General features: G+C 40.2%; 1 protein-coding gene across 5 annotated transcripts in view; it reads left to right on the top strand.

Moving 5' to 3' along the window:
• CADM1 (cell adhesion molecule 1) overlaps positions 1–12635 on the top strand; it is a 1905513-nt gene that overhangs the window by 1281927 nt on the left and 610951 nt on the right. The gene's annotated exons all lie outside the window — the stretch shown is intronic.

Below are 12635 nucleotides of genomic sequence, written 5' to 3'. Positions count from 1 at the left end.
TGGCTTCACTCCCCAGTCCTCCACGAGGGCCGCCCATTTTGTGCTTCTCCCCCTCTCGCCACGGTGACCACGGACGCCTCCCGCCTCGGGTGGGGGGGGCATTTTGCGGGCCGGACCGTCCAAGGCACGTGGAACGATTCAGAGACCTTACTGCATATCAACGTTCTAGAGATGAGAGCAGTGCTCTTAGCATTGCTAGCACTTCAGGACTTTCTTCCCTTGGGAACAATTGCGATTCAATCGGACAACATGTCTGTGGTCTGGTACATCAACAAGCAAGGGGGAACAAGGTCTTACCCTCTTTGTCGAGAAGCCATGAGAGTGTGGGAATGGGCAATCTCCACCAATCGCTTTCTAATAGCAATGCATATTCCGGGTCGGTCCAACATCCTGGCGGACAAGCTCAGTCGCACCATTCTGACCCCTTACGAGTGGTCTCTCAATTGTCAAGTAGCGGAACGCATATTCGCACGGTGGGGAACTCCTTCATGCGATCTTTTTGCCTCTCCCTCAAACACCAAGTGCGACAGTTTTTTCGCTCTGATACCTCCTCCTGGAGGTTCCCCAAGAGACGACGCTCTGGTGCATGCTTGGCCACCAGGTCTTCTGTATGCTTATCCACCCTTGCCTCTGATGCTCCAAGTTCTTCAGAAAGCCTCTCGGGTGGGTTGCAGAATGATTCTCATTGCTCCGTTTTGGCCTCGACAGATCTGGTTCCCCTTCCTAAGGTCTCACTCGGTGAATCCTCTTTGGATTCTAGATCCCATTCCGGATCTCATATCCCATCCATCCTGCATACCTCCTCCGAATCTGGACAACCTGAAGCTGACCGCTTGGCTGCTCCAGTTCCACTCTTGATCAGGACTCCCGGTATTTCGTCACCTGTTAAGGCAATTCTGGTGGCAGCTCATAAACCGTCCACTAGGAAGGTCTACCGCAGCAAGTGGAAACAGTTTTCTTTGTGGGCAGAGCGGCAAGGCCTGAATCCCTTCATGGTTCCTCTCCCTTTAGTGCTTGACTTTCTAACCACTCTTTTTAACGATGGTGCCAGCAGTTCCACAGTCAAAGTACAACTGGCGGCAATTTCTCATTATCACATTGGCCATGACTCTAATCCTCTTATGTCAGCCAAGTTGTGTAAAATTTTCCTTAAAGGTACTTTTCTTCTCAGGCCCCCTGTAAAACAAGCGGTTCCTCCTTGGGACCTCTCTTTGGTTCTCCAGGCCTTGACCGCCCCCCCTTTCGAACCAGCGGCTACGGTGGATCTCAAATTCTTGTCTTACAAGGCAGCTTTTTTGGTAGCCATTACATCGGCCAAGAGAGTTTCAGAGCTTCAAGCTTTATCAGCTAAACCTCCTTACTTGGTATTTCATCCGGACCGTGTCTACCTCAGGACCAACCTGTCCTTTCTTCCTAAAGTTGCTTCTGAAGCAAACATTAATCAGTCCATTAACCTCCCTGTTTTCTTCCCTAAATATGAAAACAAAGGTGAATATAAGCTTCACTCATTAGATGTCCACAGGCAACTTAGATTTTATCTAAACAGGACGGCTGGTCATAGGCAATCCGACCAGTTGTTTATTTCCTTTGCAAAATTTAATTTGGGCAAGCCAATTTCTAAAGTTTCTCTGTCCCGCTGGATTTCACAGTGCATCTTATTGGCTTATCAAGCTTCAGGAAGGCCCGCACCGGAGGGTGTTCATGCCCATTCAACCCGGTCAGTATCTACCTCGGCAGCCTTCAAGGCTAGGATTCCTCTAGATGATATTTGTGCAGCAGCCACGTGGGCTTCATCTCATACTTTTATCTCCCACTATAAGTTGGATCTTGCATCTAGGGGTAGAGCATCATTTGGCTCCGCGGTGCTCCGGAATATCCTTCCATGATGGCCGCCCAAGATTCAGGTAGCTGGGGACTCTGTCTTACAGGTTGCAGACAAATGAATCTCCTACTTCAGATTTAGAAGTTGTGTACTCACCATAACGTTCCATCTGAGTAGGTGTATTCATTTGTCTGCAACCATCCCACCCTCCTATCCCCCTGGCCTTTCAGTTTCCTGCATATTATCTGTTACCCTTTTCAGGGTGTTGTTGCTGTTGGCAAACTCGATCTGAGGTCATGAGGGTAGAGCAGGGCATTATGGGTGAGGGGAGGAGCTGAGAGCTTGGATCCATAGCTGGAAAACCATGCCGGTTCGGATCCGATATCGGATCCATAACCCACAGGTTGCAGACAAATGAATACACCTACTCAGATGGAACGTTATGGTGAGTACATAACTTCTAATTTTCTTATCCTAAGTCTGACCCTGCAGAGATTTCCTTTCCCTTTCCAAAACTGCTTATGCTGTATAAATTGCTAATACCAATCCTGTTCCCTCTGACAAGGATGGGAAATGTTTTGACAGGTTTTTGAACAAAATGTTTTCTGCTTCCACTCTAATTTCAGAAGTTTAAATTGCCAGGCTCATCTCATATGTTTAATTTTTTTACTTCTGTCTTTTGGAGGCATGTAGATGCTTGTTGTAACCTGAATTCTGATGCAAAAACAAAAAATCCTTAAAGGCCTCTTGTATTTCTGCTTCTCATGTTATTAAACATGCCATGAAGTATTCTTATGGTTCTGCAGATGGTTTTCTGGATCAGTCATGAGAAGATTTGCTTGGATATATACTCCAAATCTTCCTGAAGATGTTAAAACTGTAAATTTAGATTATCCCCTGGACAAGGGAGATCTGTTTGGCCTTTCTGTAGCAGAAGTGTTTGAGGTTTGATGGGAGAAGGAAGCTGATAGAAAGGATAACTTATTCATCCTTCCTTTTTTAAGTCAAAAAATTTTTTTTCTCTACCTCTGCTCCCTTTTTTAATGAGTAATTTGATCACCAAGGTGCTTCCAAACAGGAGGCTGCAGAAAGAAAGGGAAAGCTTATTTGAATCAAGGATGGTCCAAAATGTATGATTATTGGACACTTCCGGTTCCCCTCCTTCTCACTGTGGCAATTTGTCCTTCTACATGAGTCTTTATCTTCCCTTGTGGCACCACATTCTTGCAAACAGTTGGGTTCGGAAAGTCATTCAGCAGGGTACACTTGGCAATGGGAACCGTACTCCCTTGCTCAGAAAAGCAAATATCCCAGTTTTCTCCTCGTCTGGACCAAATATTATCTCGGGGAGTCATAGAACCAGTGCCTGCAGACCAGAGGAGCGAAGTATTTCTATGGTGACAGAGAGAGAGACTTAGAGGACTGTGCTGGACCTATCCTTTCACAATGTTTTTGTAAGGGTCCCAAAGTTAAAAATGTCTCTTCAAACACTGACAGATCTGCTTATTTTCCAAGCTTTTATTGTGAAGATGGTGTTAAGGGGATCAGATACCCATTGGCAAACACTTCAGATTAAGATTTTTCTGTAGCTGGCTATATCAGCTCCCTTTCTTACACTTAAGACTGTCCACTGCTTCAAGGGTATTCACAAAATGTCTGGCTCCAGTATTGCTTACTGTAGACTTGACAGCATTCACGTTTCCTGATTTGGACTATTCCCTTGTATTTGCAAGAATCTCCTGCTTAGTTTATGGTTTCAAGTCAGCTTACAGAAATCTACTCTTATCCCATCTCAAGCATACCTCTCAACTGTCAAGATTTTTGCAGAATGTCCACATTTTTGCCTCTTATTTTTGGTCTGTTCCTCATAAAATTTGTGATTTTCTGGGTTTTATAATGAATCAGTGAGGACTGAATTCACTAAATGACAGACATTTGAGTTTGACTTCATATCATTCAGAAAATGCATAGTAACACAAGACCTTTTATCTTAGCAACTTTCTAAGTTTATAAGCGCAGTATCTTAAATTTGTCCCTAGTTTGGGGGCTGTGTCCCCCCTATTATTTTTGGCTTTGTCCAGATTCTGTGTGTTAGAGGTTGAGAGAGCTCTCGTATGTCTGTTAGATTCTGCCTGGGAAGAGTGTTTCTTCCTTCAAAGTAGAAGTGATTCAGAGGTTCTTCCTGAATTTTTCCACACAGCTGAGTATTTGCCACTAAATTTGTCAGGATTTTGTGATACATTGCTTCTATGATCCTTTTATCTTTTAAGATTCCTCTCTTGGGGGTTGTAAGGAGGGTAGGTTTTGTGATACATAGACTCATTTCTGTGGGAATGAAGGCCTCACATTCTCTCTCCCACTTCCCCTTCAGTCTGTCACAGCCGATACTTCAGACCACACTTGAGTGTTTTTAAAACTGGTTAAAGCATAAGGTCTGTGGAACAATCAAGACAGACAAAAGCATATTCAGAGATGCTGACACTGACAAATGCCTTGAAAGCCAATAATCCTTTCTGGTCTCCAGGATGTGGTACATAAACAGTGGGTGGTACCAGATCTCACCCCCCAGTAGACTTGCTATGATAGTTTGGGAGGTAGTAACTCAGCTCAGTTTGACTATTTAGGCTTCAAGCATTGCATCAGAGCAAAACATTGTAGCAGATGAGCAGGACAGGCCCTCACAAATGGAAGCTTTGTCCTGTGGTCTTTGAAGAATTGATCCAGCTGTGGAAAACTCCTCATGTAGATCGGTTTGCCTCCTCTCGGAGTAGACAACTAAAAAGCTTCTGCTCGGGGATTCCTAGCAATCAGGCCTAGAAGATGGATGCCTTCTCATTTTCATGGATGGAAATGTTCCTGTATGCTTTTCCACCCTTTCCAATGATGTCCAGGGCTCCACTAAAGATCTAGAAGGGCACTGTAAAGATTGTGGTGGTGACCCCTTTTTTTTCCAAGGCAACAATGGTCCTTTCTTCCATAGGAAACCTGCCAGGAGCAATTACCAAAGGCTTCCATACAGACTGTAGTCAGTCTCACCAGATTGGGAGTTAAATACATCTTAACCTGAAAGCTCTTCAGTTGACAAGCCTGGAGGATATAACTTGGATGTCTTAAGTACTTTTTCTGAGAATGTATAGCAACTATTGAAGGAGGCTAATAAATCTACTAACAGGAAATTGTGTATGTATTTGTAAGTAGATAAGATTTCCTACTTGGCACCAGTCTAAGAACCAGGATCCTCTTAAGGCCCAGTTGCCCATAGTTCATGATTATTAGCGAGTTACTGTCCTTTGGCCTCTCCTTTTCCTCTCTCAAGGGTCATTTGTTAGTCATGTCTGCTGTTCTGTTCTTGGATCTCTACCCTTTCTAGTTATCCTTAAGCAGTTTTTGAAAGGGATTTTACATGTCCACCTGGAAACCAGTTATACCTCCTTGTGTAAAAGTTGTTAACATGGAAAATTGTTTTGCTAATTGCTTTGACTTCAGCTAGGGTAATATCTGTCCATCCATCCACAACTCCTTTTCCCATTTTTCCACATGTGGTCTGGGGAGAATATCTGAGTTAAACATTATTTTGGTGAGTCAACCCTACTTTTCCACAAAGCTTGGGTTTCTTTGAGAACTAATCCCTCTCTTATGCCTAAAGTGGTCTGAGTTTATTTTAAACCAGTCTATTAATCTTTGTCTTTTTTCCTAATCCCAGGAGCAAGGAAGATAAAATTCTGCAGATTCCAATGCATTTGCATTTGTCAGTATTTGGACTATTGTCTTAAGTTAACAGATTTTTTTTTTCTAGTCAAGTGTCCTTAGAAAATGTATACGGTCTTCTTTTTGGTTTGTAGTTTCAAGTCAACTTACAAAAGTCTTCTGTCATCTCCTCAGACAAAATTGTTTTCATGGGATGGCTGCTGGATTCTGCCCATGGAGTAGTTTCTTCTAGACAAAGTAAAAATGTTTCAGAAGTTATTCCTGAATTTTTGAGCACACAACTGTTTGTCTGACATGTATTTGTCAGGGTTCTGGGAAATTTGGCTTCTGTGATTCTTATGATTTCCCTGGCCAGACATGCAGCTCCAATACTATTTAGACAAAGCTCAATCCTTCAGGAAAGCTGATCGGCTGTTTGTCTCTTATGAAGGTAAGAGAAAAAGGAAAACCAGCATTAAAGCAGACTATTTCTAGGTGGTTGTCTCATGCAATTTTTTTTTTGTTCTCACCATCATAAGCCATGTCAAGGCATGGCTAAGGCTCATTCCACTAAGGATTTTGCTGCTTTATTGGCCTTCTGGAAAGCGGTGGACTCCAGAAATATTCTAGAGACAGCAATGTGGTCCTTTGTACATACTTAGATAAAGCACTACAAAATGGATTCCTCTTCCAGGTCCAGAACAGGCTTTGCTAGAACGTTATCCAGTAGCTCCTGGATTCTTAATTATTTTTCTCCTCCCGTTTAACTTTTTAAACTATAGAAATCTACCTATATAGTGCAGGTTGCAGCAACAGTAATCTAATGTTGAACATGGTACAGTTTTGTAAGTTAACAAAACAGATGTTATAATCGATCACTTGTAGTAGTTTTCTCCTGCCTTTGTGATACATATATACATACACACACACACACACACACACATATATATATATATATATATATATATATATATATATATATATATATATATAAAATATGAATATGGGTCCACTTCTGAATCTCAAAATACTGAAATATCAAATTTCAGTATCTTGAGACCAGAATGGCAAAAGTGCAGTTGTCTAATCTGGGTTTGCCGAATGTTCAGTATTTGTTGTGCAGTGTGTTTTTTTAGTGTGCTGTCCATTTAAGGTTTAGTGGTTTCTCAGTTGTGAACATGGCGGCCGATGTGTGGTTATGTTTGGAGATTCAGGTAGGTTGGTATTTTTGTAAGGGTTTTGGGTAGAGATGTGGTTTGATTGTGTTTTGGGTGTCATGGTAGTTTAGGGCACAAGTATTTTTTTTTTGTGTGTGTTAGTGCAACCTCAGAGTTGGTATAAGTAGCGGGGGTGTGGGGGGGTGCAGGGAGGCTTGCCCCTGCTTAAACGTATGGTAGTTTGTTTTGAGTTCATTTTGCCTTATGTCAAGGAAAAGTGGGGATGTTAAGTTTGTGTTTTTTGATATTGTGAACTTTGGTATATTCCATTTTCATTTTTCTGGCCTTTCAGCATTCTGGCCTTGAGATACTGAAATTCAATATTTCAGTATTTTGACATTCAGAAGTGAGCCCATATATATTGCCAGTGGCAAGGGGAGAAACCCATATAGCTAAGGCTACTGCAGCATTGATCTGTTACAGCATCTAATGTTATGATAAACTAATTTAAAGTACAATTGTGTAAGTTTTTTTGATTGGATATAGCTTTAGACTGTAATACTCACTTAGTTTGCAGGTGATCCTTGTGCACCTTTGTGATTTATGCCCCAATTATTCAATAGTCGGGGTGTATTTATTAACTGTTATTCCCCTCATGACCTTTTAGAGTGAAGGATTGTGGCACAGCACCCATTGGATAAGCAGTTCCTAGAATGAATGCTACATTTCCATCCTTTTGAAGAATTCTTCTTGGGATTTACACTGTATGATTTAGATTTGCCTGTCTATTGCTTGAGGTGCTTGCTTGGTGGCATTGAAGCTCATGTCTTGGATAAAGGCTTTTCTGATGGGCATGATGTTTACTATTAGAATTTTGAAGCTTCAGTCCTCCCTTGTGTATAAAAGATATGGTATCCCTGGAGACTAACCCATGTTTCCTGTTTCCTTTGCCAGAGCAGAAACTTGATGGGTTGGGAACGCTTCACTCCTTGGAATATGCACCATCATATCCTATCGCATTTTGTCAGGGGCATATGCAGGACTTCAGCAAGGTGTGGCAACATACATACTGTCTGCTTTGGAGGGGGAAGATTCTACGTTTGCCAAGAAAACAATCTTCTGCTTTCCCTTTTGCAAGTGGGCATCTAAATATACATTAGAAATTGCTTCATTTAAGAACCACTCTAAATGCAATCACTCCTGTACTAGAGTGTCTTCTTTGCAGATATCTGCATCATAGCCACTTGGCCATTGCTGCATGCCATCTGTAAGAATTATTGCCTCAGCAATGACTAAAAGGGTTAGCTTATTTTGGTATCCCTCCTTCAGGGTGCAATATTTTGAGGTTTGGGTTTGGAGTTGTCCTCTGGTTACTTCCTCCATGGTGGAAATACTGATTAGGATTCATTTCATTTTGTAGTGTCAAGGATGGCCACTGTTAGAATTCTGGTTTGTGTTGGGATTTAATGACTAATAAGTTTTCTATATGTTCGAACATGTCTATTTAGTTTATTGCCCCTTGGTTCTTCAAATGCTGGCTGCTATGTTTATTGTGCTGTATTAAATTTATATTTTCAAGTAACACCATAGAAGTAATAAATGTATGGTTTACTGGCAGTCGGATTTAGATAGTGAAAGTATATATGTACCATCGTCTTTTAAACCATAACTAGTTTAATTGGGTGACATTATATTTGATGTAGACCTGAGTATATTGAGTCACACAAGAGGGTTCTTATGAGTATATTAGCAAGTTTTTATAGAAAAACCATGGCCGAAGCACAGGATTTAAAATCCTTTCTGGACAATCTAGCCACGAACAATGATGATTTAACATCTTTTAATGTAGGAAGGGGCACAGAAACATCACAAATGGGTTGTGTTAAAACGAATTTGGAGTCCTAGTTCACACAATTGACAGAAATTACTAAAAAAGTACGTGCTAATGTTTGGCATAGAAAACAGTTAAAAGCTTATTCCATGGCCAGTATAGCCCCTAGAGGCCTTGCGGTCTATATAGAACCAGGTGTGGGGGCAGAAAACCAATGGTTTTAATAAATGGCGACACGTACAATTGATGGCATCAAACATTTTCATTCGGCTATTAATAGAATATTATGAACAGCAACATGCAGTTATGGTAGAGAAGTTGAATCAAGTTTATGTAGATGCAGTTAAATATTCTCAAGATACAGTTTATAGTGATAGATATGCTGTGTGTGTTAGAGGTGCAAAAAATGGAAAAAGAATTTAGATAGGAAGTCAAAAAAATTTCAAAGGGACTAATGATTATCAAAATGACCAGGCTTATTCATGGAAAAAAGTCAAGAGGACATTGAGATTCTCAGAAGGGGTTAGCAAAGGGTCCTTCAGACCAAAAAGGAAAAGGCCTAGGTCTATATTGAGTAGAAAAAAATCTAGACCATTCTAGTGTGTCTGATGTGTCATTATGTTTGAACACAGACACTGAGAACGGAGGGAGGTGAACCGATAGTGTCAACTTCCCCTATGCCCAAGAGATCTAGAGGCCCTTTAGGCAAGGGGGCAAAAAACACTGTAGTCAAATTAATGGTGTATATGTTCAGCAAAATGATCAACAATGGATAGATGGGTTTCGTGTTCCCAATGATACCCAGGAATTAGAGAACCAACTAGTGGTCAATCTGACTCGGTATGACCTTTCAGAATTGAAATATAGAGTGCTTAATAAAGGTTTTGGCTTTGTACCAGCTGGCTACTTGTCTGTTTTTGAAAATTATTTGTCGTAAGTTAAATTTAAGATATTATTTTGATCACAGACCCCAGACTAGTGACCCACCCGACAGGTTTAAATTTAGGAAATCAGATTTTCAGCCACCTTATTATGGGGTGGTTAAAATTTTTGAGGAATGGGAATTACAGGATTTACAATTGAATCAGTAATATTTTTAAGAATTTCAAGCAAAATATGACATTGGCAGAGAAACAAGCATTAGAAAATTTGCAGAAAAATGACAGATTGGTTATCACAAAAGCTGATAAGGGGGGGGTGCCATTGTAGTCTGGGGTAAGGAGGAGTATGAACAAGTTGAGACATCTTATGGATGTGATTTCTTATTGTCATCTTCCTATAGATCCTACCACAGAATTTAAACAAGAAATAGGTTTCTAATGAGAGCCAGGGAGGCTGAGATTATTAATATGGACCTAGAACAACAGCTGACTAATTGATCCACTACCCCAATATTTTTATCTAGTAGCCAAGATTGGTTATTTCACCTCCAGGATGTCTCATAGTAGCTGGGCGAGGGTCCTTTATTTAATCTTTGTCAGTGAATTTAGCATCTAAATTGAAACCTCAATTAATGTGTGTCAGCTAGGATTAGAGATACCAGGATTAGGAATACCAACCAATTCTTACTGCTAATGGATGTTTTACAAGTTCCGTCTCATGCCTATATGGGCACATTGGATCTCCAGGCACTTTATACGAGTATCCCACAATGGTGAGGAATAGCAGCAGTGAAATACTGGTTTGAGGTTTCGAATTATTATCGACCTAGTGAATAAACATTTTTATTAACTTTGTTAGGGATGGTGCTGGAACATAACTCTCTTAGGTATGGGACATAATGGTATCTGCAGATCAAGGGTACAGCAATGGGTGCAACATTTGCACCCATATATGCAGATATGTTTATGGGGTTTGTGGAGGTACAAGTCATTAATCAACGTCATGAGTTTAAGGCAGAATTATTGATGTGGCGTTGGTACCTGGATGATTGTTTGGTAGTATGGCAAGGAACATTGGACAGATGGCACAAGTTTGTGGCTTTTCTCAATGCCAATCAGTATGGTATTCAGTTTAGTAAGAAAATAGATGGCCACAACATAGAATTTTTGGATGTTATGGTTACGAAAGCTGAGAGAGGGTACAGTAATTACAAATTTATACCGGAAGCCATTTACAAATAATTCTTTGTTGCGAGCTGACAGTAACCATCCTAGTCATATCACAAACATTCCTCAAGCTCAATTTAAGAGACTTAAACGTATATGCAGTAGACCAGAGGATTTCCAGGTACAGGCCCAACAGTTGAGGTCCAAGTTCTTGGCCCGAGGATATAAAGCTAGAGAAGTTGATTTAGCTATGCACGTGACCAATTCAACATCAAGATCACAATTGTTAGAGACCAATGAGTCTCCACAAAAAAAACAGTATGCAGGCCATCAGGTTCATCACTAAGTTTGGTAGTAATATCTTTAAAATTAGAGATACAATTGAGCAATATTGGCATATTTTGAAGACTGATAGGATTTTGGGTCCATTATTAGATGGTCAGTGTCTGTTTGGATATAGGCGAGGTAAAACTATTGGTGAACATCTGGCTGATTTCAAGAAAAGTAATAAACCTGCATTCTTTAAATTGGCTAATAGTATATTTGGTAGTACTTTTTGTGGACATTGTATCTACTGTAAAAGTGGTTTCTAAAACCAAGTCATTTACTTAACACAGCAAAGGTTTATGATACAAGACACTTAATCACATGCACTAGTGAGTGGGTGGTATACATGACAGTGTGCCAATGTGGTTCTTTCTATGTGGTACAGACTTTAAGTTTGAAGCAGCAAATTGCATTGCATATCAGTGACATTGTAAGAGGTCACGTAGTGCTTTATACAAACATACATTGATATATGCTGGGGCCCACTTTGTATTCCTCGGTATTGATAAGGTAGTAGGGAATGGATTAACTATAGCACAGAAACATAGGATTTTGACACAAAAAGAATGTGGATAGTGTATTTGGGTGCACTATTGAAACCAGGATTAAATGATCATTGGTAACATTTCAGTTTAGAACTATGGATCATGAAACTTGAGGTTAGTTGATAATTGTGGGTGAACTGTGACATACATGATTTACATGATTATTGCTTATTTTGCATTTATATTAAGGGTTTATCAGATTTATAAAATTTGTTTTTCTGCTGTTTGTGTAGTATGATGTTACTTTAAGAGCCCTCCATAAGAATTGTATAAAGTGCACACTGACGCCAGCAGGCGAAACTTAGGTTTGTTGGATGTGGCATATTGGTCGGCCATTAAAGACTATATGGAGCTCACTTGTGTGTCCTGATATCTTTATTTTACCCATGTGGATGGATTTATAGTGTTGTAGTGCTGGATTTTGGCTCGTTGGATGGATGTATCTGGGCACTTTTTACACCGAGCACCAGATTCTCATAGGTGAATGTGGTATTTTATTTATATATATATATATATATATATATATATATATATATATATATATATATATATATATATATACACACACACACACACACACGTATATATGGTTTACCTTCATGTGTGCGTTTTGCACAAGGGCGAACAGCAGATGTTCGAAAGGACGTTTGCAAAGTTTGCAAACATTGAACAGAAAAAGGTTTGAATGTGCAATGAACGAATGCACTGTGACATTTGATCATTGCAGATTCGGCATTTTGGGGCAGATTGCACTATAGTGGGTTCGGAAAATGGTCCCTTTCCCCACTGTAGTGCGATCTCAGAGTTAGAATATTAAAGGGGGGGGCACAGCCCCCACATGGGGGTGCAGTGGGGCTTGCCCCCCCTGCTTTACACTTCATTACATTTTCTTTTTGACATTTATGTTCAAACATCAGCGAATCTGCTTCTCGATTTGCTGATTTTCGAACATTGGAAACTGTTGCGGTTTTGATTTTTGTTACGATTTGCTCATATGAGCAGTCGCACTAGTTTGTTTCACTTTTGTAAAGGTAAACAGTTTATATACACAAACACATTATATACACGCACTCACACAGTATAGTAATGCATATAGTAATGCTAACGTTAAATTTCAAGATTTTTTCCATAGAAACCTGAAGTAATGTGTTAGAAAATCTTGCTTCTCAATTGGTAATACTTTACATTGAATGTACTGTGTGGGTCTAGATGCCTAAA

This window comes from Protopterus annectens, chromosome 8.part0 (assembly GCF_019279795.1).
Source record: "Protopterus annectens isolate FY-2018-M chromosome 8.part0, PAN1.0, whole genome shotgun sequence".
Taxonomy (NCBI): domain Eukaryota; kingdom Metazoa; phylum Chordata; order Ceratodontiformes; family Protopteridae; genus Protopterus; species Protopterus annectens.
Note: the sequence above shows the minus strand (reverse complement) of the source record. Positions and strands in the feature narration are given on the sequence as shown.